The 25393-nt window shown below is 42.2% G+C and overlaps 2 long non-coding RNA genes across 4 annotated transcripts in view; one reads left to right on the top strand and one right to left on the bottom strand.

The window, feature by feature from the left end:
- Positions 1-25393, bottom strand: part of LOC309342442 — a 97546-nt gene that overhangs the window by 63672 nt on the left and 8481 nt on the right. The window lies entirely within an intron of this gene.
- On the top strand, positions 1829-24899 carry LOC309342436. 3 transcript variants are annotated; one of them, XR_014156812.1, is made up of 5 exons: positions 1829-1875; positions 1972-2050; positions 2475-2519; positions 24156-24248; positions 24819-24899. It is a non-coding gene; the product is annotated as an uncharacterized lncRNA (long non-coding RNA). The 3 variants fall into 3 exon arrangements; XR_014156814.1 differs by lacking the exon at positions 2475-2519 and having other exon boundaries at positions 1837-1875; XR_014156813.1 differs by lacking the exons at positions 24156-24248; positions 24819-24899 and having other exon boundaries at positions 2475-2637.

Here is a 25393-nt window from a genome sequence, read left to right on the forward strand (position 1 = left end):
TTTTTAGGAAACTGTGCTTTCAGATTTGCCGGCTGCTCAAAAAGCATGTCAGTTCTGATACAACTCCAGGAATGCATACATGGTTTTGGGGGGGAAATTTATTCCGTTGTAAACAGAATGCTAAAGACAAAAATCTATGAACCTTGAGACAGTCAGTTATGCACCTGCAGCTAGGGAAGCTGACTTCAAATGTTAAGGCTGGGCTAAAATCTCCCAACCTAGTTTCATGGGTAAAAATATTCTTCCTCTGTGAAAATGGAGCCAGGGCAGTAATTTTCTAGGGATTTCCTGGAAATTTTTGGGTGGCATTAGTTGCTTGTCTGTACTTTGCATGTACTTTACATGTACTCATGTAATCTCATGTACTCATGTAATCACTATTGCCACAAACTGCCATAGCTCCCTCCCCAATTCGTTTTTTTTAAATAATTTTTATTAACCGACCATTCAAATCAAATCAAATCACATCACATCACATAAATTCCAAATTACAAAGCCGAATTTTAATTTTTTGTTGAAGGGACCCATATTTCAAGTTTCGAAGGGGGATTCCGATCATCTTCTTGCTACTGCGTTCATATCCAAATCAGTCCAAATAAAGTTCATAATTCTATCCAGTCTTATCTTGCTGTTTTCCCATCTCATCTTATTCGTACATTTTTTCTTTTCCTTTATGATCTCTTCTGATAATCTCCTTAAGCAGATAAACACCAATTATATCCTGCGTGGATTTTTCCGTTCGACCAATCCTCATATCGTGATGGTTTCCATATATCATCACTTTCATAAATAACATCGCTCTTTCCATCATTAATCTCAGGATGTGTCGTTTTTGAGTCCCACTGAGGAGTCTCACCCACAGTATAAAAACAGTTCTTTTCCTCCTCCCAGACTCGAGTCCTCTGACAGAGCTTACCAATATGGCGACGGTATTTTTAACTGCGTCATTCCAGAGCTCTTAAACTTTCCACGCTCTTCTTAAAATATGCTTTGGTTAGAAAAATTATCTCCACACAGACGTAAATCCACAGCTTAAGTCATTAAAGCGGCATTTCTGACTTGTGAGGGGGGGTGTCTTGTTTTATCACATAAAGGAAAGAAAGAAAGGTTTTTTCCCCTCCCCCATCAGTCCCTTTGCCATACCGAGTCTTAGCTGTCTTCTCATGATTGATTCTTGTTCCTCCGACTCTTCTTGTTTATCAGAGAACTCTTCAGTTAGCAGTGTTTACTCCCCCTCCTTCCTTGAAATATGTGCATTCGCTTCTTCCTAATTGTTCCTTTTGAAGTTCTTGCAGCTAGTGGCGCGGATCAGAGACGGCGTCCAGGAGTGCCAAGATCCACAGGGGGGCATTCTGCCTAGCGCCCCCATCCCCTCAAATTCGGGGGTGGTATAGGGCACAGCAGGCACGGGCACACACCCCCACAATCCTAGGGGGGTAGGGAGGCTATTTACTCCCATCACAGCCTCCTAATTACCCCCTGTGGGTCGGAGAGATGTTATTGTCAGCCATCTTCCGATGCGCCCCTAGTAGCCCCTAGCTCCCTCTCCAATTCTTGAGAACTGTTAAGGGTGTTGAGAGTTGTTAAAAGATGTCTGCTCTCCTCACAGAGCTGAATTTTCAAGAGTGGTTTCCTGGGAACTCTGGGAATTGTAGGTATATGGTGGTGGTGGGGAATTGAAGAGGGTCTCCTAACTATTCTCAACACCCTTAACTCAATGCACTTTCCAGCATTCTTTGGCAGAAGCCATAACTGTTGCCTCATAGTGCTTGAAATGTGTCACACAGATGGGGCTTCCAATCTAGTCTATCAATTGCACATAAGATTAGACTGATTGCACCTATCAGTACACATAGGTTTATCCTAGGGATGGAGGTGAATTTCATTTCATTTCACTTTTTTTTAAAGGAAACTGACCTAATGTGCACCTCCCAAATTAATACACAGATTATTCTTGTGATTATTCTTCAGATTTCACATGTCTCTGAATTTTGTAATCCACTTCCCATCCGAAAAAGCTTTTGGAAATCCATTTAAAATGCATTTGAAGGTAAAAATGCATGTAGAATGTGACATTATAATACATATTTTAATGCATATTTTAATATGAATTTGTAAGTTCTTGCATTGTTGTTAGGTTTGTTTGTTTGTTTTTTAAAAATAATATGTAGAAATGAATGATGCAAAATTGACAGAGGCTGTTTTATTATGTTTTTATATATAATGGAAACCACCCAGAGTAGCTGGGGCAACCCAGTCAGATAGGCAGAGTATAATAATAATAATAATAATAATAATAATAATAATATTGACCTTGGGAATGGTACAGCATTTCTTAATTGAATTTCCTGAAACCTATTTCCATAAAGAACAATTGAAGAGTTCCAGTGAAAATGAGCAAATTATATATTCAAAAAGGATGCCTGGAAATGATGCCACTGTATTCCTAGTTGTACTTTCTCTCCTCTCCACAGCATTCTAACAGTCTCCTCCCTAATTATTGCTGAAGAGAAGTTACAGTAAGGATCTCTCAATTAATAGGAAACCCAGAGAATGAGTGGACTGGCTGCCAAGCAAGGCCATGTCTTCCAGAGCTTGCATTCATTAATTGGCACCACCTTTGATTTGAGCCATGTATTATCACCTCACTTCTGTCTTTCAAGCTTGCCAGAGTTTGCTAATTTAATGCCGTCATGCTGAAGTTAATTAGGATTTGATGGCATCTCAGTTGGGTAACATTGCCTGAATTCGGGGAAATCAGAAATGACATCTTACGTTGACCATAAAGTGAAATTCAGAGTTGGCGCTATCCCCAGTCTCAGCTGACAAAGGAAATGATCCAAAAAGAGGTTTGGTACCTATGCAAACCTATTTATTCAGAAATAAGCTTCACTGAAGTCAGGGACATATAGCAATAACAGGAGGGCACAGCGGAGCATTGCAGTCTTGGGACACAACCTGCTTCACTGCTAGGCCTTTATTAGGCCACCTAACAGAATGCTACAATTCAAAATTAAGAATTAAAAACAAACCACAGAGCCTAGGGCTTGCCGATCGGAAGGTCGGCGGTTCAAATCCCCGCGACGGGGTGAGCTCCTGCTGCTCAGTCCCTGTTCCTGTCAACCTAGCAGTTTGAAAGCACATCAAAGTGCAAGTAGATAAATAGGTACTACTCTGGCGGGAAGGTAAACAGTGTTTCTGTGCGCTGCTCTAGTTCGCCAGAAGTGGCTTAGTCATGCTGGCCACATGACCCAGAAGCTGTACGCCGGCTCCCTCGGCAGTAAAGCGAGATGAGCGCCGCAACCCCAGAGTTGTCCATGACTGGACCTAATGGTCAGGGGTCCCTTTACCTTTACAGTAACAGGCATAGGGCATAGCTGTCAACTTTTCCCTTTTCTTGCGAGGAATCCTATTCGGAATAAGGGAATTTCCCTTTAAAAAGGGGAAACGTTGACAACTATGGCATAGGGTGAGCCATATATGTATGTATATCACACACACATACATTACCCCAGCTTTCTATGCACATATATTTCTCAAGGTGGCTTAATAATTGAGATCACAACAATAAACTAAAACATCTAAAAACATTAGGTAAGGTAAAAAAGTTAAAGGGCCCCTAGACAGTGAAGTCCAGTCAAAGGTGACCATGGGGTTGCGGCGCTCATCTCACTTTTCATGCTGAGGGAGCCAGCATTTGTCCACAGACAGCTTTCCAGGTCATGTGACCAGCAGGACAAAACCACTTCCGGCACAGTGGAACACCGTGACAGAAGCCAGAGCGAACAGAAACGACGTTTACCCTCCCGCTGCAGTGGTAACTACAGTATTTATCTACTTGCACTGGCATGCTTTTGAACTGCTAGGTTGGCAGAAGCTGGGACAGAGCAACAGGAGCTCATTCCGTAATGGGGATTCAAACAGCCGACTTTCTGATCAGCAAAAGCCCAAGTGGCTCAGTGGTTCAGACCACAGTGCCACCCTCATCCCCCCTAAAAAAAATAAATAACAGAGTTATGGCAGATCAAGAAAGAGTCTTCAATAACTTCTTTCTAGCCAGGCAAATGAAAACCCTGCCAATTTTTTTAAAAAAATAAATTTACTGGTATATTAACCTATAGTTAATATAATATAGTTAATATATTATAGTTAAAGCCACGGGTTTTCCCAGTAGTGATGTATGGAAGTGAGAGCTGGACCATAAAGAAGGCTGATCGCCGAAGAATTGATGCTTTTGAATTATGGTGCTGGAAGAGACTCTTGAGTGTCCCATGGACTGCAAGAAGATCAAACCTATCCATTCTTAAGGAAATCAGCCCTGAGTGCTCACTGGAAGGACAGATCCTGAAGCTGAGGCTCCAATACTTTGGCCACCTCATGAGAAGAGAAGACTCCCTGGAAAAGACCCTGATGTTGGGAAAGATGGAGGGCACAAGGAGAAGGGGACAACAGAGGACGAGATGGTTGGATAGTGTCTTCGAAGCTACAAACATGAGTCTGACCAAACTGCGGGAGGCAGTGGAAGACAGGAGGAGGAGGAGGAGTTTGGATTTGATATCCCGCCTTTCACTCCCTTTAAGGAGTCTCAAAGCGGCTAACATCCTCCTTTCCCTTCCTCCCCCACAACAAACACTCTGTGAGGTGAGTGGGGCTGAGAGACTTCAAAGAAGTGTGACTGGCCCAAGGTCACCCAGCAGCTGCATGTGGAGGAGCGGAGACGCGAACCCGGTTCCCCAGATTACGAGACTACCGCTGCTCTGGTCCATGGGGTCACGAAGAGTTGGACACGACTAAATGACTAAACAACAACAACAACAACCTATAGTTAAGAGATGCAGAACTGAGTCATTTAATGTTGTATCATCACAGACAGAGGGGCAGCCAATAGTGTATATTTACTTTGAACAAAGATTGGGCAACAAATAGGAAAAAATTGAACTGTAGGAAAGAGATTAGATGATATAATTGGTTGTCCTCCATCCCTAACATTTTTCACTCCATCCTAATTCAGAGTGCTATGTGATAGTAGTGATCTATTCCAAAGAAAAATAGACTTGAAACAGATTAATGAAGGTTCGAGACACATTAATGAAAAGATGTATTGCTGATGTATAGCCTAGTTACTGATTTAGCTCTTCAGCTGAAGATCTTTGAGTCTTTCCGACATCTGGTAGACGATTGTCATGGTATCAATAAATGAAATAAATTCTGTCAAGTGAAACTTTTTGGACGAAAATATAGCCCGAGTCAAAAGTACACTTTTCAATAGAAGCTTTGCAAAGTGAGCAGGAAATATTACAAATATAATGAAAATGATATATAGATGGTATTTGACACCATCTAAACTGGCCAAAATGTACAGGACAAGTGACAGACTATGTTGGAAATGTAAGGAACATGAGGAGTTTTTCTACCATATGTGGTGGACTTGCACCAAAGTTAAAGCTTATTGGGGCATGATATATAATGAACTAAAAAAAATCCTTAAAAATACATTTCTGAAAAAATCAGAGGCCTTCTTATTAGGTATTATTGGGGATGAAATCCCCCCAAAGGACCACAATTTATTCCTTTACGTCACGACGGCAGCAAGAATACTCTTAGCCCAGAAATGGAAGCAACACATATAGTCTGGTTTTACCCAATGCCTAAACCAGTGGTGTCCAAACTTTTTTCAAAGGGGGCCAGATTTGATGAAGTGAAGGACCGTGAGGGCTGACCAAAGGGCCGACCAAAGTTGTTGAGCTTTTTTTAAAAAAATAATATTTATTGAAGTTTCGAAAAGGTTACAAAAATATAAAAGAGAAAAAGAAAAAAGGAACAAAAAATAGAAAATACACACAAAAAGAAGTAAAAATAATATAAAAACAGTTTTAAAAAACAACAACACGTCATCCTTTCCATATCTTAACTTTCCTTTACTTGTTTCCCTGACCTCCTCACACCTCCCTTTTTTGTATTCTAGTTCAATTAGTAATTTCAGCAAATCCTTTCCATTTTTTCTTTTATCTTGATAATTCATCTAAATATATTATAACTTTGCATTTTCACCTAATAACACTCAATTTTCAATTAAATAATTTATCTTTAAAAACCTAGCCTGTTTATTAAGCCAGCAAATGCTTCCATCTTTCACTACTATATTCTGTCATTCAATTTGCCTTAATTTATTTTAACCTTATCTTACCATAAAATACCTTAAAACTTAACACTTAATACTTATTTGTACATAACTCCATATTATTTCTACTAAAGCCAAATAGTTTCCTTCCAACGTTTTTCCTAATATTCATTAATTTTACAATAATTTCCAAAATAAAACTTTAAAGATTTTCTTCCAATCTTCATCCAGCGGCTCTTTTTCCTGGTCTCGGGTTATGTCCGTCCTTATTGTCCTTTTCTTCGGGTCCATCAACCTGGTAATCTTATGTCCGTGCTGACAACCCATGCTACGCCGCTGTTTTATACTACTTTGTTATTTTAAGGATTTGTGGGAGCTGAGAGATAGGATGGCCTTTACCGAAGCCTGGTTGAATCTGATTCCTTCAGTTATTTTAGAAGGAAGGTTCAGAAATATGCCAGACTCTGAATGTGCCTGTCCTTGTGCTTCAAACCAGGATGAAGATCTTGTACACACTATTATATATTGTCCTTTATAAATGCATCAAGAGAGCAATATCTGGTATGGGTTTTAGGGAGAGGACTGAAAATGAGTCTGCAATTTATATGCTGAATGTTGTTGTTTTTTGTATCTTTATCTTAGATCTTGTGATTTATGTCAAAAATATTTGCATTTGTTTTATGCTTTTATTCATTTTGTTTTTTACATTATTTTATTCCATTCTGCATAAATTAATCTTAGTTCATCCTACTTTGTTTTATTAGAAAATTTTGTTTTAACATGTGTTGAAAGAGGAAGAATATTTCCTTTTTAAAGTGGCATACTGTGATCTGTCATGGAAATATACCATTTTATGTTTGCTTATGTTACAATTTATTTGGGTCAAAATTGTCTTCTACTGATGTTACTTGGTGTTACTTTTTTTTGTAATGTTTTTGTAATTTTTGTAATTTCTATTGTTTTTTGTTTATATTGTCTTATTTGTGTTTTGTTTTTTTTTTTTGTTTGTTTGTTTCTTAAAGGGGTTATTTTGTTCTTAAGGGGAGGGGTCAGGGCTGCCGGGGAATGGGCCCCAGCCCATAAAATGGCTGGGATATGCTTCACAGGGGGGAATGCACTGGGACAACCGATCTCAGTGATCATGGGTAGGAGGAGGAGTTACGCTAAGACCAGACCATGTCATTACAGAGGAGGCAGGTTTAGTCGTTGTCTGAGGACTATCCCTGCCTCTGGGTCTGGTCCTGACCGGACGAATACTAGAATCAGCAAGGGATACCCACATGACCTGAAAGTGTTGCTGTGCAATGCCAGGTCAATGATTCATAAGACCACTGCCATCCATGACTTGATCGGATGGAGGACTTGACCTGGCATGTGTAACAGAGACTTGGTTGGATGAAGCAGATGGGCCTGTCCTTGCCGCTGCTTGTCCACCAGGTTTCTCTTACGCACAGCAACCCAGGTCATGTGGGCGGGGAGGGGGGGTTGCAGTGATTTTTAGGAAGTCATTAGTTTGCACCAGGCGTCCTATTGGGAAGACCCAGTTTTCTGAGTGCATGTTCTGGAAGTTGGGCAATAGGGGCAGTACAGGATTCCTTTTGGTGTACCGACCTCCCCGCTGCACCAAGGATTCCCTGCCCGAGCTGCTTCAGGTCGTGGCGGATGTTCTCCTGGAGACACCTAGTTTGGTCGTCCTAGGGGATTTTAACATCCATGCCGACACGACCTTACAAGGGGCCGCTCGGGACTTCGTGGAAAGCATGGCCTCCATGGGGCTGTCCCTGAATAAGTCTGGCCCAACCCATAGCCGCGGACATGCCTTGGACCTGGTGTTTACCTCTACGGATGTTGGTGATCTGACACTAAGCAAAAGCGAAACGAAAGAAGTGCCATGGTCAGATCACTTCCTGGTGCAACTGGACTTCTCCGTGACCCATCCCCTCTGCAGGGAGGTGGGACCGATTCGGATGGTCCGCCCCCGCCACTTAATGGATCCAAATGGTTTCCAGAGAGTGGTTGGGGATGCTTTATCCCATGTTGATGGCCTTTCAGCCGATTCCCTGGTGGCCCGCTGGAATGTGGAGTTAACCAGGGCTATTGACTGTTTGGCTCCGAAGCGCCCTCTCCGATTGCATGAAGCCCGGAGAGCCCCGTGGTTTTCCACGGATCTGAGGGCAATGAAACAATCATTGAGACGGCTAGAGCGCCGGTGGCGGATAACTCATTCTGAATCTGACCGGACACGGGTTAGAGCTCAACGTCGAGCCTACCAAGTGGCGATAGCGACGGCGAAGAAGACTTTCTTCACCGCCTCTATTGCATCTGCAGAAAACAGCAGCAGGAGACTCTTTCAGGTGGTTCGCAATTTAGCGGAACCACCTGTAACATCGGGGCCCAGTACGGGCCACATGTTCTCCTGCAATGATTTTGCAAATTTTTTTGCAGATAAAATCGCTCAGATTCGGGAAGAAGTAGACTCCACCGTGGGAGCAGGGCCGGGGCGGGAGAGTGCTAGAGTCCTGTCTGGTCAAGTTGTGTGGGATCAATTTCAATCTGTTACCTCCGAGGATGTGGACAGGCTGCTTGGACGAGTGAAGCCAACCACCTGTCTCCTGGATCCTTGCCCATCCTGGCTTATAAAAGCTAGCCGGGAAGGACTGGGCGATGGGCTTCGTGGGGTGGTGAATGCTTCCCTCCGTGAGGGAGCCTTCCCAGACCCGCTGAAAGAGGCGGTTATTAAACCGCTTCTTAAAAAACCATCTTTAGATGCGGCCACGATGGCCAATTATCGCCCAGTCTCAAACCTCCCATTCTTGGGCAAGGTGATTGAGCGAGTGGTTGCTGAACAACTCCAGGCACGCCTGGAAGAAGCGGACCATTTGGATCCCTTCCAGTCGGGATTCAGGCCTCATCATGGGACTGAAACTGCCTTGGTCGCACTGGTTGATGATCTCCGGCGGGCTAGGGACAAAGGTGAGAGCTGTTTCCTAGTTCTGCTGGATCTCTCAGCGGCGTTTGATACCATCGACCATGACATCCTTCTGGACCGTCTTGAGGGGCTGGGAGCTGGGGGCACTGTCATACAGTGGTTCCGCTCCTTCCTCCTGGGCCGTGTTCAGAAAGTGGTGGTGGGGGATGAGTGTTCAGACCCCTGGCCGCTCACTTGTGGGGTGCCTCAGGGTTCTGTCCTCTCCCCCATGCTTTTCAACATCTACATGCAGCCGCTGGGAGCGATCATCAGGAGGTTTGGGCTGGGTGTTCATCAGTATGCAGATGATACCCAGCTCTACCTCTCTTTTAAATCAGAACCAGTGAAGGCAGTAAAGGTCCTATGTGAGTGTCTGGAGGCGGTTGGAGGATGGATGGCGGCTAACAGATTGAGGTTGAATCCTGACAAGACAGAAGTACTGTTTTTGGGGGACAGGAGGCGGGCAGGTGTGGAGGATTCCCTGGTCCTGAATGCGGTAACTGTGCCCCTGAAGGACCAGGTGCGCAGCCTGGGAGTCATTTTGGACTCACAGCTGTCCATGGAGGCACAGGTCAAATCTGTATCCAGGGCAGCTGTTTACCAGCTCCATCTGGTACGTAGGCTGAGACCCTATCTGCCTGCGGACTGTCTCGCCAGAGTGGTACATGCTCTGGTTATCTCCCGCTTGGACTACTGCAATGCGCTCTATGTGGGGCTACCTTTGAAGGTGACCCGGAAACTACAACTAATACAGAATGCGGCAGCTAGACTGGTGACTGGGAGCGGCCGCCGAGACCATATAACACCGGTCTTGAAAGACCTACATTGGCTCCCAGTACGTTTCCGAGCACAATTCAAAGTGTTGGTGCTGACCTTTAAAGCCCTAAATGGCCTCGGTCCAGTATATCTGAAGGAGCGTCTCCTCCCCCATCGTTCTGCCCGGACACTGAGGTCCAGCTCCGAGGGCCTTCTGGCGGTTCCCTCACTGCGAGAGGCCAAGTTGCAGGGAACCAGGCAGAGGGCCTTCTCGGTGGTGGCGCCCGCCCTGTGGAATGCCCTCCCATCGGATGTCAAGGCGATGGACAACTACCTGACATTCAGAAGACATCTGAAGGCAGCCCTGTTCAGGGAAGTTTTTAATATGTGATATTTTAGTGTATTTTTTATCTCTGTTGGAAGCCGCCCAGAGTGGCTGGGGAAACCCAGCCAGATGGGCGGGGTACAAATAATAAATTATTATTATTATTATTATTCTATTGTTTTGTGATAGTCTAGTGACTAGATACAATAGCTTGTTGGTGCTGGACAGCCATATAAGGTGGCCCCACCCAAGCTTCTACCCTTCTTGGGTTTTTTGCAACATCCCTTCTCAAACTCTTACAGCAGTATGCTTGGCACTTGAATTTTGGGTGCACCTCAATAGATCTTTAGTGCACCTTCCTTCCTACTTTACACTATTCTTAATTTGATTGCAAGCCAAGGCCCCAGGCCCCACAGTTCCGTTATATAATAAACACACGGATACAAAAATTTTAGGCTAATGGGATAAAATAGGCCACAACTTTATTGAGTAGAGATGTGAGTGGTTTGGCTTGGACCAGGCATGTCCAAAGTCCATTTTGGGAGCCTAATCCGGCCTGTCGGTCGGTTTAATCTGGCCCCTGTGGCAGTTTATTTCCTAGGGTAAAATCCTAAAAAAAACCTGCAAGTATAAACAAGAAGAAGATCTGCAGAAGGGACATGGAAGAGACTTAAGAGCTTTGGACATAAGATTACCAGGTTGATGGACCCGAAGAAAAGGACAATAAGGACGGACATAACCCGAGACCAGGAAAAAGAGCCGCTGGATGAAGATTGGAAGAAAATCTTTAAAGTTTTATTTTGGAAATTATTGTAAAATTAATGAATATTAGGAAAAACGTTGGAAGGAAACTATTTGGCTTTAGTAGAAATAATATGGAGTTATGTACAAATAAGTATTAAGTGTTAAGTTTTAAGGTATTTTATGGTAAGATAAGGTTAAAATAAATTAAGGCAAATTGAATGACAGAATATAGTAGTGAAAGATGGAAGCATTTGCTGGCTTAATAAACAGGCTAGGTTTTTAAAGATAAATTATTTAATTGAAAATTGAGTGTTATTAGGTGAAAATGCAAAGTTATAATATATTTAGATGAATTATCAAGATAAAAGAAAAAATGGAAAGGATTTGCTGAAATTACTAATTGAACTAGAATACAAAAAAGGGAGGTGTGAGGAGGTCAGGGAAACAAGTAAAGGAAAGTTAAGATATGGAAAGGATGACGTGTTGTTGTTTTTTAAAACTGTTTTTATATTATTTTTACTTCTTTTTGTGTGTATTTTCTATTTTTTGTTCCTTTTTTCTTTTTCTCTTTTATATTTTTGTAACCTTTTCGAAACTTCAATAAATATTATTTTTTTAAAAAAAGCTCAACAACTTTGGTCGGCCCTTTGGTCAGCCCTCACAGTCCTTCACTTCATCAAATCTGGCCCCCTTTGAAAAAAGTTTGGACACCACTGGTTTAGGCATTGGGTAAAACCAGACTATATCCCAACTCCTGCCCATCTGCAGGGAGTCTCACTAAGGGTAAACCAGCAGTAGGGGGAACCCTATGACATACGCCAAATCAGGGCACCCCAGGGTCCCCTATGGAGTTATGGCATGGCCCTAGCCCACACCCAAGCTACGGACATCAATCCACAGCCCTGGATTCCTTTAACAGGATACCCTTATTGAGGAGGAGCAGGTGGAGTCTAAAATCTGCCCTCCCATAAACAAAGGCTTACCCAGTGCCTAACATTACAAAGTTGTGGCGATTGCTACAAGGTAGACAAAAACCAAATGGCTGGTGCCAATTTGTCAAGTGGAAAAATTCCTACACAGCCCCATCTTTTTTTTTAAAATGTATTCTTTTTTTAAAAAAAATCCTTCATTGAAGTTCATAGATATCATACAGTATCTTAAATCTACACATACAAAGAAAAAAATAACCTTACATAAATTTACCGTTAAATATTAAATTACTCTTTCCACATATTTTCTAACTAAACTAAGATAAAGTAAATAAAATAAAATAAAATAGACTTCTCATCATTTCCCAATGTAATTAACGTTTGTAATTTTGAATGTAGTTATAATTATTACCTTCCTCTTAATATATTTTCTAATGCATTCTTACAACATGTCGTACCATTTTTCCTTATTTCTTAATATTTATTTTACACAAGGGTCATTCGAACGCTGCCATAGATGTTATATCAGTCACATTGTTACCCAGCCCCATCAATATTGCGGCCGACATATGTCCATACCAAGTTCGCTGTCGCAGCAATGCATAAAAAGAGGGTGGGGGTTGGCTGAGAGATCCGGCAAGGATCCCCACCCCCCTACTTGCCATATAGAGGGTTTTGATTTGGCTGTTTAATTTTATTGGCATTCAGGGTATTCAAGAAAGCTGAATTGAGCATTGGTAGGCACACGAAGGCGTGTTTGGGTGGAGAGCCACTTCCTAGTGTCATCTGCCTTCAGGAGCTACTTGCTGTGGTGGTCTTATAGCCTAACTGGTGTCACCTGCTGAATGGTGAAGCATGGGGGTGGCTGGCACTGGTCATGCCAAGCACATTTCCCGCCCTGGCCTGGCCACAGTGATCCATGCGACAGTCACTACCAGGCTTGACTACTGTAATTCGCTCTATGTGGGGCTGCCCTTGAAGCTGTCCCAGAAACTCCAGTGGGTGCAGAATGCTGCAGCGAGGCTCCTCACGGGGTCTCTGCCATGGGAGCATATTCACCCAGTGCTTTTCCAGCTGCACTGGCTTCCGGTGGAGTACAGGGTCAGATTTAAGGTGCTGGTTTTGACCTTTAAAGCCCTTCATGGCCTACGACCCTCTTACCTACGGGACCGCCTCTCCCGGTATGCCCCGCGGAGGACCTTAAGGTCCATAAATAGCAAAACCTTAGAGGTCCCGGCCCTAAGGAAGTTAGATTATCCTCAACCAGAGCCAGGGCCTTTTCAACACTGGCCTGGTGGAACGCTCTGCCTCATGAGACCAGGGCCCTGCGGGATCTGATTTCTTTCCGCAGGGCCTGTAAGACAGAGCTGTTCCATCTGGCCTTTGGCTTAGAATCAGTTTGATTCCCTCCCTCTCTTTCTTTTTCCTTTCTCCTCCTGTGAAGAGGCTGCAGCTTAATGTTATAATGTTGTATTTTAATCTTGTTTTTTAAATTGTATTTTAATCAACTTGTTTTTATTATTCGTTGTTAGCTGCCCTGAGCCCGGTCTTGGCTGGGGAGGGCGGGGTATAAATTATTATTATTATTATTATTATTATTATTATTATTATTATTATTATTATTTCCATTTAAGGGAGATCAAAATTTTGCCTCCCATCATGGCAGTTTGGGTGATAGAATCTGATCTGGGCTTGGTTTTGCCTTTTTCTGCCGTCAGGAGATAATTCCTCATTGCCTGTGCAGGTTACACCTGCCCGTACTTGTTTTGTCTAATTGGCATAAGTTCATTTTTTGTTATGTTTTATAATAATAATATAATAATAATTTATTATTTATACCCCACCCAACTGGCTGGGTTTCCCCAGCCAATCTGGGCGGCTTCCAACAGAATATTAAAATACAATAATCTATTAAACATTAAAAGCTTCCCTAAACAGGGCTGCCTTCATATAATCTCCATCCAACTCTTGTTGAGTCTTCACTTTGGCTGTGGGACAAATAAAGGAATTTATTGATTCCACTGAAATTCCCCAGATAGTTTATGTGAAGGTGAACTGCAACAATTTTAGATGATGGCAGCTTCCTAAAAGATATCTGTGTCCTGTCCTAATTGCAAAAAATCTGTCTGAAAGCTGTGCTTTAAGATTGGTCTCTTACCTCATTTCAGGACATGCCTGAATTAGCAAATGTGATTCCAGTTCAAAATCACTGCTCTCCACTCTTGAGCAATATGCAGTCCATTAATAACACAAATGTCAGACTTCTTGGGTCTGCCACATACTATCCTCGCATCCCACTCCCAAGCAAGAATTTAATAAGCAATTAATTGCTGAAATGATGCATAGCTATCTGCAAGAACCAATTCTAGAAACTGCAAGGACTTCAATTCTATTAGAAAATAAAATGGAGTTTGTGTGCTATTTTTGAATGTGTGAGAGAGTACAGAAGTCAAGGGAATCTAGTGGGTGATGTTATTATTGTAGGGTTTCAAATAAGAGAAATGACCAAAGTTAACTTTTGCTAAACAAACTTTAGGATTTATGAATGAACCCATAGGCACAAGTCTTTCCAAAGATGGCTTCCAGCAATCTACAAGAAAATATGGCTTTGTGAGAGTGGCGTTGTATTTTTTTAGCATATTTATGCAAAAGTAACTCTGAGTTCAGTGGGACTCATTCTCTAGTACAGTGGTGCCCCGCAAGACGAATGCCTCGCAAGACGAAAAGCTCGCTAGACGAAAGAGTTTTCTGTCTTTTGATGTGCTTCGCAAGACGAATTTCCCTATGGGCTTGCTTCGCAAGACGAAACGTCTTGCGAGTTCTTGCAAGTTTTTTCCTTTACCCCCCTTTTTCTAAGCCACTAAGCCGCTAATCCGCTAATAGCCGTGCTTCGCAAGACAAAAAAACCGCAAGACGAAGAGACTCGTGGAATGGATTAATTTCGTCTTGCGAGGCACCACTGTAATTGTGTCTGGGATAAATTCTGATTGAACTCAGGGGGACATGTGCCTGAGTAGTCTCAGTCATACATTCAATCTGCTGGGGTTATTGCCTCGTAGAAGTTATCCTGAGATTTTGTTGTTGGCATTCATCTGTGGAAGAGTGTGCCTTCAGGGCTGATGTCAAACTGTTGGAGTGTTGCAGTACTTGCTGTGGCTATAGAGAGATAATACTATACGGTATGTTCACACAAATTCAGAAATCCTTTGTATTTCAGCCACACAGCTACCGACTATCTGAGAACTTTGTTAGAAATGGGCCAAAAGTCCAAAACTTTGGCATTGCCAAAAAGGAATTGGGGGGGGGGATGCGTATTCAGGACACATTGTCCTCACTATGAATTGGATTCATTGGCTCTCAGTTCCATTGACATATGATCAAATTTGATTGGCAGTGTAGCAAAATGATATGATCCTGTTCACTTCAAGATATCTGATTGGTTGAGATTGTTCATGGGATTATTCCAGCAATAAGATCATTTGATAATTTTTTTTTTAAAAGCATTGGCTTGAAGAACAGCAGCAGCAACTGGTAAAGGATACAATGGTAGTGATCAGAAGCTACAAATATGAACACTTACTCAAGTTGCTTACAGAAAACTTGCTTATTCAGCATTCAGCCTGATTCCTTTGCAGAAACCACTTTGGTTAGTTACTGAACATTCATTCTGAATTGTTTGTGGGGAGATTATAGAATGTTACAGTGAACAATTGTTATTTCACACTTCAAAGTGCATTTTCCAGTGCATTTTCCCAACACTTTCTAGATCACAGAAAGCATGTTGTTTGGGGGAAAGCAGGTTTGTTGTCCAAGAGTGCTCTATCAGTTTTAGTTGTACAAGCTGAATTTGCTAGTGTGTGATTTAACTGCACCTGGAAACAACAACAACAACAACAACAATTTTTATTTATACCCCGCCCTCCCCAGCCAAGGCTGGGCTCAGGGTGGTTAACAAGCAATAATAAAAACAAGTTGAATGAACACAACTTAAAAACAAGATTAAAATACAACATTAAAATATTGAAACATTAAAATATTAAAATGCAGCCTCATAACAGAAGGAGAAAGGAAAAAGAAAAAGAAATAGCAACAGTTTGGAAGCACACTCACTCTAGAGCAGGGGTCAGCAAACCTTTTCAGCAGGGGGCTGGTCCACTGTCCCTCAGACCTTGTTGGGGGCTGGACTATATTTTTTGGGGGGAAATGATGCAAGAGCACCGTTGGCTACTTACCTTTGTCTTGTGAGTGGCAGGGGTTGGCGGTAGCGGAGGAACGGTGAACGGTGCACGAAAGGGCTCCGGAGAGCAGCTGCTTTAAATGGCGGCCGCTTGAGCTCTGCTGCTGCTGGCACCAACAAAGCCCAGCCATCTTCCTCCTCTAGGCAGGGCAGGGAGAAACCAGGAGGAGGGAGGGAGGAGGCGCTGCCGCCGCTGTGTGAGGGAGAGGGAAAGAACACGTGCACTGGCGATCCACGTGGTGATTCCTGGATTGTCCACGGGCCGGATCCAGAAGGCAATTGTGCCTGATCTGGCCCATGAGCCTTAGTTTGCCTACCTATGCTCTAGAGTTCTGTTTGGAAATATTTATCAGGTCAATTCCTACTGAAAGCACTGGTTTCAACAAGAAGAATGAATCTGAAGGGCATTTCACCCTTGACATTATGGGTCTGGAACCTCCAAACAGTCAGCACAACAGATCTGCTATTGTTTATGCTAGTAATTCCCAAACTACAGTGTCGCAAGAAAACTGCCAATATGGTTCAAGAAACAATTTAAGAATTATTAAGGATTAAGTATTTATTACTTTGCCCTCTTTTCTCCAATGTTATTTCATAAGAACCTGTAAGTTGGCAAGGCTGAGAGGTAATGATTGGCCCATGGCCTAGTCAGCTTCATGGCAGTGGAGATTTCAACCTGGGACTCTCTAACCACTACAGGCATACCTCGGAGATATTGCGGGTTCAGTTCCAGACCACCACAAGAAAGCTAATATCACAATCAATCATGCCTTTAAAAAGTAACTCTAAAGTTGTTGGGGGATTTCTTTACTACAGTCTATTAAGCCAGCCCCACTCCCCACGTGGCTTAAGGGGCAAGATAGGGGAAACTCAGCTCCAGCTCCAGACCCAGCCAGCTCCACTCCTGTGGCCAGAAGAGGGGGAACTTTATCCCCACTCCAAACCACAAATTAATAGAAGGAAGCAATGCCACTGGAGAGTAATGCACACCTTCACAAGTGAGCAAAGAGGGTTCTGTGATTATTTCAAATGCAGCCGTGAGCACAAAGTAGCCACCCACAGATTCATTTTGAAATATACAAGCATATCTTGTTTATTGAAGAAGAGTTTGGATTTTGATATCCCGCTTTATCACTATCCGAAGGAGTCTCAAAGCGGCTCACATTCTCCTTTCCCTTCCTCCCCCACAACAAACACTCTGTGAGGTGAGTGGGGCTGAGAGACTTCAGAGAAGTGTGACTGGCCCAAGGTCACCCAGCAGCTGCATGTGGAGGAGCGGAGACGCGAACCCAGTTCACCAGATTACGAGTCCACCGCTCTTAACCACTACACCACACTGGCTTCTATTGTGCTTTGCTTTATTGCCCTTCACATGGCTTTACAAGCTGCAGGCAACCTAGCTGCTTCCTTCACTATAGGTTTTTAAGCAGAGGTTGGATGGTCATCTACCATTGATGCTTCAAATGAGATTCTTGCATTGTAGGGGTTGGACTAGATGATCATCACGGTCCCTTCCATGAGTCTATGATTCTATGAGACTTGTATGGAAAAGTTTTGAGTGTATGTGTGCTGGTGAGGAACATCATCCTACTTCACAATAAATTACATGGCAATTGTGGGAACCAGTATTTCCAAAAAACCCCAGGCTATTGATTTCCATGAAATATGAGGTGCTGCTGTTTTTTACTTGGTGTAGGGATGGGAGAATATGGTGGAGATAAATCAATTGCCTTGATTTAGCTAGATCAATCCATTATCATATAACAGTAAAACTAAGTTAGCCAAAAGTTATATAATCTATGAAGGAAATTCCCAAGGTTATTATTTTTTCCACACAAAAAATGATAATTAAAACCATTAAAGGAGTTTCTCCCCTCCCCCAGCAGCAGCCTAAAAATGTAAAGTATAATCAGTCAAATATTTTATATATATGCACACATACCTCTGCTAAAGGGGAAGCTCTTAGCACAAAGCTGCGCTGTATTGATTTCCTTTTAAACAAGAAAAGGGAAGTGCCATGGGCTTAAAACTGAATACTCCAGCACAATTCTGCCCCACTGTTCAATACATGGAAATAAAGAAAGATATTAGAAGTTCTATTTCCATCTTCTGAGGCTGGGTGGAAAATTAACTGATCAACAGGGAGGAAAATGGAATAAAAGTAGAACCAGATAACTTAAAGTGAAAAGCAGTACGCCATATTACAAGTGGCAAAATAAACTGAGTTGCTAGTTGCGTGTCGAGGTCCCCAAGCCACCCCCCCAAATAACTCACAACGCACACTTAATTTTTGTTTAAGGTTTTTGGCATAATTTTGGCCACAACTTTATTTAAATACAAAACCGTGAGTGGTTGTTTAGGCATTGGTTAAGACTATCTGTCCCCCTGCCTGGGGACAGAACTGACTTCCGGGCACCACCAAAAGACAGTGCGGGGGAAAGCAAGTCGGGGAGAAATGGAGTTGAGTCACAGACCCTCAATTCTCATCTGCATGCTCCCCGAAGGCTTGCTGGCCCTAGTCCCATTCCAGGGATTGGACGAAAAGATGGCATGCCCCAGGATTCCTTTAACGGAATTCCCTTTCTGCAGCAACCATGGAGGGGCAGGCCCAGCCTATCCTAACCCCTCCTCCACCAATTTATAACCAATGCCTAACCGCAACCTTACAAGTTATGACGATTTGCTACGCAGTAGGCAAAAACCAAATGACCCAGCCAATCAGCCAGATGGACAAAATTCCTACCAGGCCCCTGCCCCAACGGCAGATGACCCCATGACAGGCATAGCAAGGTCAATGCAACAACCCCTTACTCAAGGGTGGGTGGGCGGGTGATCCATTGCACGCAGCAAAGAGAAAGCTCCAGGCTGCGTGCAGAGTATTTAAACATTTTACCCCCCCCCCAAAATCGCAACATAACTTTTACCCCAGCAACCCAGTGAACCAATCACTGCCCCAGGCCATCTTTAGAGACCCTGCCTGGTAACAGAGGGGTGGCTCAGCAGACCCCACCGCAACATGTGCTCTCCATGAAGGAGAACACGCTTTCGCAATACTTGCCCTTCATTCAGGAGTTACAACGTATCTGCATATTTCAGTTGAATGGAATTAACAAAATCCACAGATTGGGTGGCATCCAGACTTTATGTGCACAGAACTTTGGTTAGGGGACTTTCCAAGCAGAGGGGACGAGGGTGCAAATTCTGAAGCCCACATCTATGAATTCTGTAATTTGGTTCTCCAACCAAGAAATGTGTACAACAAATGCATCAACTAGGGCAAAATGTGTATAAAATGCATGCTAGTGAAAAGATCATATAGAAATGCATAGTGTATATTGGGCAAAAATGACTGCTAACACGTATATAGGAGAAATTAGCCCTAAAGTGTTGGTGAATTTTCATAAGGATTTTCAAAACATGCAAAATGCTGTGGAACTGTAGAGAACTAAAGTTAAAATTGGAAAATATGAGAAACAGAATTGCCCAGCCATAGCCTGCTGTGAACAATCTCGCCTGATGAGAAGACTCCACCCCTTTGAACTGTATTGATTCATTGTATGTTAACTTCCATTGTGCTCCATACTTATGTATTATGCTTTAGATTATTTCTTTGCAATACTGAATTTATTCATAGTTGCCTTTGTCCTATTTGTTGTGAAATTTTTACTTTTTATTTAATGGTAAGTATATGTTTGTTTTAAGCTGCTTTGCTCATTGTGGCACATCAGCATATAATAATAGTACTGAAAGTAGTCGGGAACATGCTACCCAAAAGATCCTGGGTAACATGCTGGGCAATCTGAGAGGGCGTACCAAATGTGAAAATTACCCTCCAGCATCACAATAAAAGATTATGGGATAACTGCATGCTTTCTTTATTTTTGATTGGTTAAATGTGTGCTTCCCCCATTTAAAGGGCCTGTCTCACCAGGTACTGATGTAGCCTTTGTCCTTTCCTTCTAAATAGACCATCATGAAACATCCAGAGCTACTGCAGTTCTCCTTACTACTCTGAACGCTTTCTTAAGGCCGTATTATTCCGTCTGCTGGTTGCCACATCTCTTTGAAAACTATTGTATTAACTTGGTCATTTCACTTTTTCTGCCAGAAAAAAATCTCAAAATGACACTCCATTAGAATCATAGAATAGAATCATAGAATCATAGAATCATAGAGTTGGAAGAGACCACAAGGGCCATCGAGTCCAACCCCCTGCCAAGCAGGAAACACCATCAGAGCACTCCTGACATATGGTTGTCAAGCCTCTGCTTAAAGACCTCCAAAGAAGGAGACTCCACCACACTCCTTGGCAGCAAATTCCACTGTCAAACAGCTCTTACTATCAGGAAGTTCTTCCTAATGTTTAGGTGGAATCTTCTTTCTTGTAGTTTGGAACCATTGCTCCGTGTCCGCTTCTCTGGAGCAGCAGAAAACAACCTTTCTCCCTCCTCTATGTGACATCCTTTTATATATTTGAACATTTACAGATAGGTAGCCGTGTTGGTCTGCCATAGTCAAAACAAAACAAATTCCTTCCAGTAGCACCTTAAAGACCAACTAAGTCAGTTCTTGGTATGAGCTTTCGTGTGCATGCACACTTCTTCAGATACACTGAAACAGAAGTTTCCAGACCCTTCTATATAGTGAGAAGGTGGGGAGGGGTATTACTCAGAAGGGTGGTGGGAATGGGTGATTGGCAGATAGCTGTGATGAGCCTGTTGACGACTCTTAACGACTGCAATAGGTCTTACAGGAAAAAGCAAGGGGTGAAAAGGGGAAAAATGGCTTTGTCATGTATAATGAGATAAGAATCCAAGGTCTTTGTTCAGACCAGGTTTCTCCATGGTTTTGAGTTTGGTGATAAGTTGTAATTCAGCAGCTTCTCTTTCCAGTCTATTTCCAGTCTATTGTGTATGCCATAAAATGCCAACAGTGTCCTTCAGCTCTCTATATTGGACAAACAGGCCAGACCTTACGCCAAAGAATAAACGGACATAAATCGGACATCAGGAATCACAAGACAGAGAAACCAGTAGGAGAACATTTCAATCTCCCAGGACATTCTATACAAGATCTCAAAGTAGCTGTTTTACTACAAAGGAATTTCAGAAATAGACTGGAAAGAGAAGCTGCTGAATTACAAAGTCTTTCTTAAATTACAAAGGCTTTCTTAAAGTCAAGAAATTGAGTCCTAGTATGCTTGGCTGCTCCTTTCCGCTGTATAGTAAACTTCAGAAGAGCATGATCACTCGCGCCTAACATACCCTCCAACATGTTTCCAATGGAAATATGGACGTCCCATTCCATAATGATAATTTTACTATTTATACCCCACACATCTTACTGGGTTGCCCCAGTCAGTCACTCTGGGCAGCTTCCAACATGTATTAAAACATACTAAAACAGGAGTCACCAACCTAAGGCCCATGGTCCTGAAGCTTTCCGCAGAGGTCATTTGACCGGCCCATGAGCTGCCCCCGAATTGAGCTGCTCACTCACGCACTGCGCAAAACCGCCGCAGGGACTCACTTCCATGGCACTGGAAATTGTGTCTGAGCACGAGCAGACACTGGAAACCATGCAATTCAGCCCACAGAGGGATCTCCATGGGACTTATCCAGTCTAGGCAAGATAAACCTTGCTGACCCCTGTACTAAAACATTAAAAAAACACTTCCCTATACAGGATTATTTTCTGATGGCTCAAGGGTCAGATAACCCCATACTGTCCAATGAAAATAGGGACATCCTGAAGAAAAGTGGGACATTCTGGGATCAAATCAGAAACTGAGACGTCCCTGGAAAGTAGATGCTTGGAGGGTCTACCATTATGACTGCTTCTCATTTTGTTAAATTGTGGTTCCAGTTACAAGCAGTTTAATGAGCATCATCAGTCCATGCAGATTTACAGTTTTACACATTCTGAATTGGCTGACAACAATGGGCAGGACTAAATTAGATTTTATTGCAATGCCTCCTTAGTTGTTATTGGTTTAGAACATGATATAAATGTTCTGTAACCAGTATGAGACAAATGAGTAGAAGAACTGGGCTAACTCTTCACAAGTTGATTGCAAACAACCTCTTCTTTCTGAGTCTTTTTAGAGACTTCATAGGAAAAGCTTGGGTTTTTCCTGAGAATTTTCTGAAATTTCAGAATGATCTGGCCCTTCCAGTTGTTTCCCTGCCAGTTCCATCACCCCTGTTGTGGTGTGTAGAACAGTTCTGTAAAATAGTGTTGCTGTCCATTTTAAAGAATTATTTCTGGTTGTTGGGTCTATAGTAGGGTTGCCACCTTTGCTCAGGGAAAAAATTGAACAGGTGGGGAGAAATGGGGGGGGGGGCTAAAAATTAACTTTACCTGGTGTAGAAATGACAAAAGCAATCCATTACAATGGCACGCAGGGTTTATAGTGGTTTATTCCATGGCTGCACAGCAACTCTCTTTGTACCCCCAGCTCTCTGCCAGAGCAAAATCCAGTCAGTACAGACTGAGAGCAAAACTTCTCAGGGAAGTCACACAGATACTAGCACCATAGTAATGTTCAGCTAATCAGATTCACTGAAGGGCAACTTTCAGAAAGAAAGCCAAAGAAAGCAATACAAATGAATAAACTAACACTTTTAAAGAACTTGGAAGAAGAAGAAGAAGAAGAAGAAGAAGAAGAAGAAGAAGAAGAAGAAGAAGAAGAAGAAAGTTACTTTTATACTGCTGGAAATATTCCTGGAGACTGAGTATTGTCACCTTCCCCATAATATTCATACCAATGCCAAATGGATATTATCATGATCTTGAAACTAAGGCCAAAAAAGAAAAGTGTTGAACTGTCACAAGCTTCTCTGCACAGTGCTGTAACAAAATTGATCTGCCAGCTGCTCTTGTCTTGCCTTTTAATCTGTCTGGGAAGTGGACTTGTTTGATAGCTTATCAAGCACCAAGTGGTTAGCATTTGAAAGCATTTGAGAAAGAACCTGATAAGGAAAACAGCACCTTTCCAATAGCGTCAATTAGGGAATGACATTTAGGGGTGAAAGATGCATTAAAATTTGATCTGTACTTCAGTTAGCTATATAGTGACTGAATCTTCTTTGCAGTCTGTCTCAGCTGTAGTCCACAATTTCCCCAACTTCCTTTTATGGATTTAGGTTGATTAGGAAACATCAAAAACCTGGTCCTGGCTTAGGTTACATTATGCTATGGAAAACATAGCTTATTGTCTCCTTATTGTTCTGTGCTTTAGGAACATTATGATATTTTTGACCACTGGCTGGGTAGATGATCTAATTAGTGCATATACTGCTGCTAGGCCAAATGCACAAACAAGAGGCTAATGAATAATATATTTATTGCAATCGAAGCTTACCAAAGTATGTTTTTTTCAAAAGGAAGAAATAAAGAAAACCACCACTTGGTTTGGGTGCTCTGGAAGGATTATGAAACACTGAAGGGTATAAGAATTTTACAAATTTAGATTCACAGTGGGGTTTTAAAAAAAGAATATGTTGCCCCCCCCCCCAAGGGGATTAAGTTGCAGGTCCAAAAGGAAGACCATCATTGAAGTATGCCTGCAGAATGTCACTATTTGCCTTGTATCTGCGGTCTTCCCCCCAAAAAATCCACACACACAAAAAAAACCCCCACAACTGTTTTTGAGTCGCTCAAGCCTCTCTCCGCTTCTGTGATTTGGGTTTCTGAGACACTGTATAACATGAAAGTCTGCAAACTTTCTTAAAGGGAATCTAAAAATAACTGTAGGGTTTCTCCTCCCTTTTGGCAGAAGCAGATGAAATTTTCAGGCAAAGGATCCCCTAGAGAGTTGATTGAGTCAATCAAATTGAACCCTAATCACACAAGACTTCCAGTCGCACAAAGGACTGCAACAATGTTCAGCTGAACACGCTTGCCTCCCTTATGATTTTGAAAGAAGGCCATAATGGGGGTGTGGGCTCTATGTAAAAAAAACACACCAAAACTCTCAGGCCCCTCCACCTATTTTAGAATGCTAGAATCAGGCTATTTTGCCTACTTGGCCTGTTCCTTCATACTGGGATGAATGTAACCCTTCCCATTTTCAGATAAAGCATGAATTCCCAAGGAAAGGCAATGCTTACAAGTGATTTCTTGTTGAACACTACTGATCTAAGCACTATCCTAAAATCGAAAGTTATGTATGTCTTGCATTTTAACAGTTTACAGGCTTCTAACATGCTCATTAAAATAAGGTCATTGCTTGAGTTTGAAAGTCAATTAACTCAGAAGGTGGAATGAAAAGTTCATGTTAATCCACTAATGTGCATCTCAGTGGCAATTAATTCAGATCTTTGTAGTGGTTCCAAGAAAGTAATTTACTCTTCTATAGGAAGCGTCTACAGATCCCCCCCCCCCCATACTGGGGCATTCCATTATAATGAATAAATAATTGCTGCAGATTCATTTTACAAAATTAGTATGTAAGCTTAGAATAACTCTGATCGATTTGTATCAATATTGATATTGTACCAAGCCAAGTAATGCATAAGGATCAGGTCTTTTCTTTCTTTTTTCCTATTAGATTTTGATTAAGATGCTTCGATATTTCACCTACATTTACTGGTTTTGTAAGAAAGCAGACATTATAAAGTAACCATCAGGCTTATGACTGCCAATAGTAGAAAGGAACTCAAGGCATTCAACTTACTATTATGTATATTCTGATGAATTTTTGCTTTGCCATGCTTGAAAACCCCACTACCTTCCAGGTGTTGCAAGTCACCTAAGAGCTCATCAATGTATATGCCTTCAGGCTGAACATGGACCATTTATTACAAGAGTGCATGGACCCCAAAGCTCACCTAGTGTATTAAAACAAAACAACAAAACACAACTGCTGGTAAACTGTTCTTTGCACATTCTGCTTCAGTCAGTTCCCATTCACTATAATGGAGAACCTAAAAATTGCTATGATTTCCCTTTGAGGCCAAAGTGAATGAAATTTACAGGAACATAATCCTTTCTAAAGTGGGGTAAGTCTGCCAGACTATTTTGAATAATTCAGTATTTTGAATGGAGGAGACACCTACATTTTACACTGGCAAAAAGGGTGGTGTAAGTCAAACTATTTTGAAGCTTTATACTATAAATATATTACAGTGTGTGTGTGTGTGTGTTTAGATAGCTCTAGATATGATGGCTAGGTTGCATGCAGGGGCAAACTACTGCTAGCATATAACACCCTACTTGTGGTTCGAGGACCCGATTCCCGCTTAGTGGAATGAAGACACACGAACACGTAATATAAGGTTAATGGGCAAGAAAAGGCCACAACTTTATTGAT

Source organism: Podarcis erhardii (genome assembly GCF_964252035.2).
Source record: "Podarcis erhardii genome assembly, chromosome: 5".
Classification (NCBI taxonomy): Eukaryota; Metazoa; Chordata; class Lepidosauria; order Squamata; family Lacertidae; genus Podarcis; species Podarcis erhardii.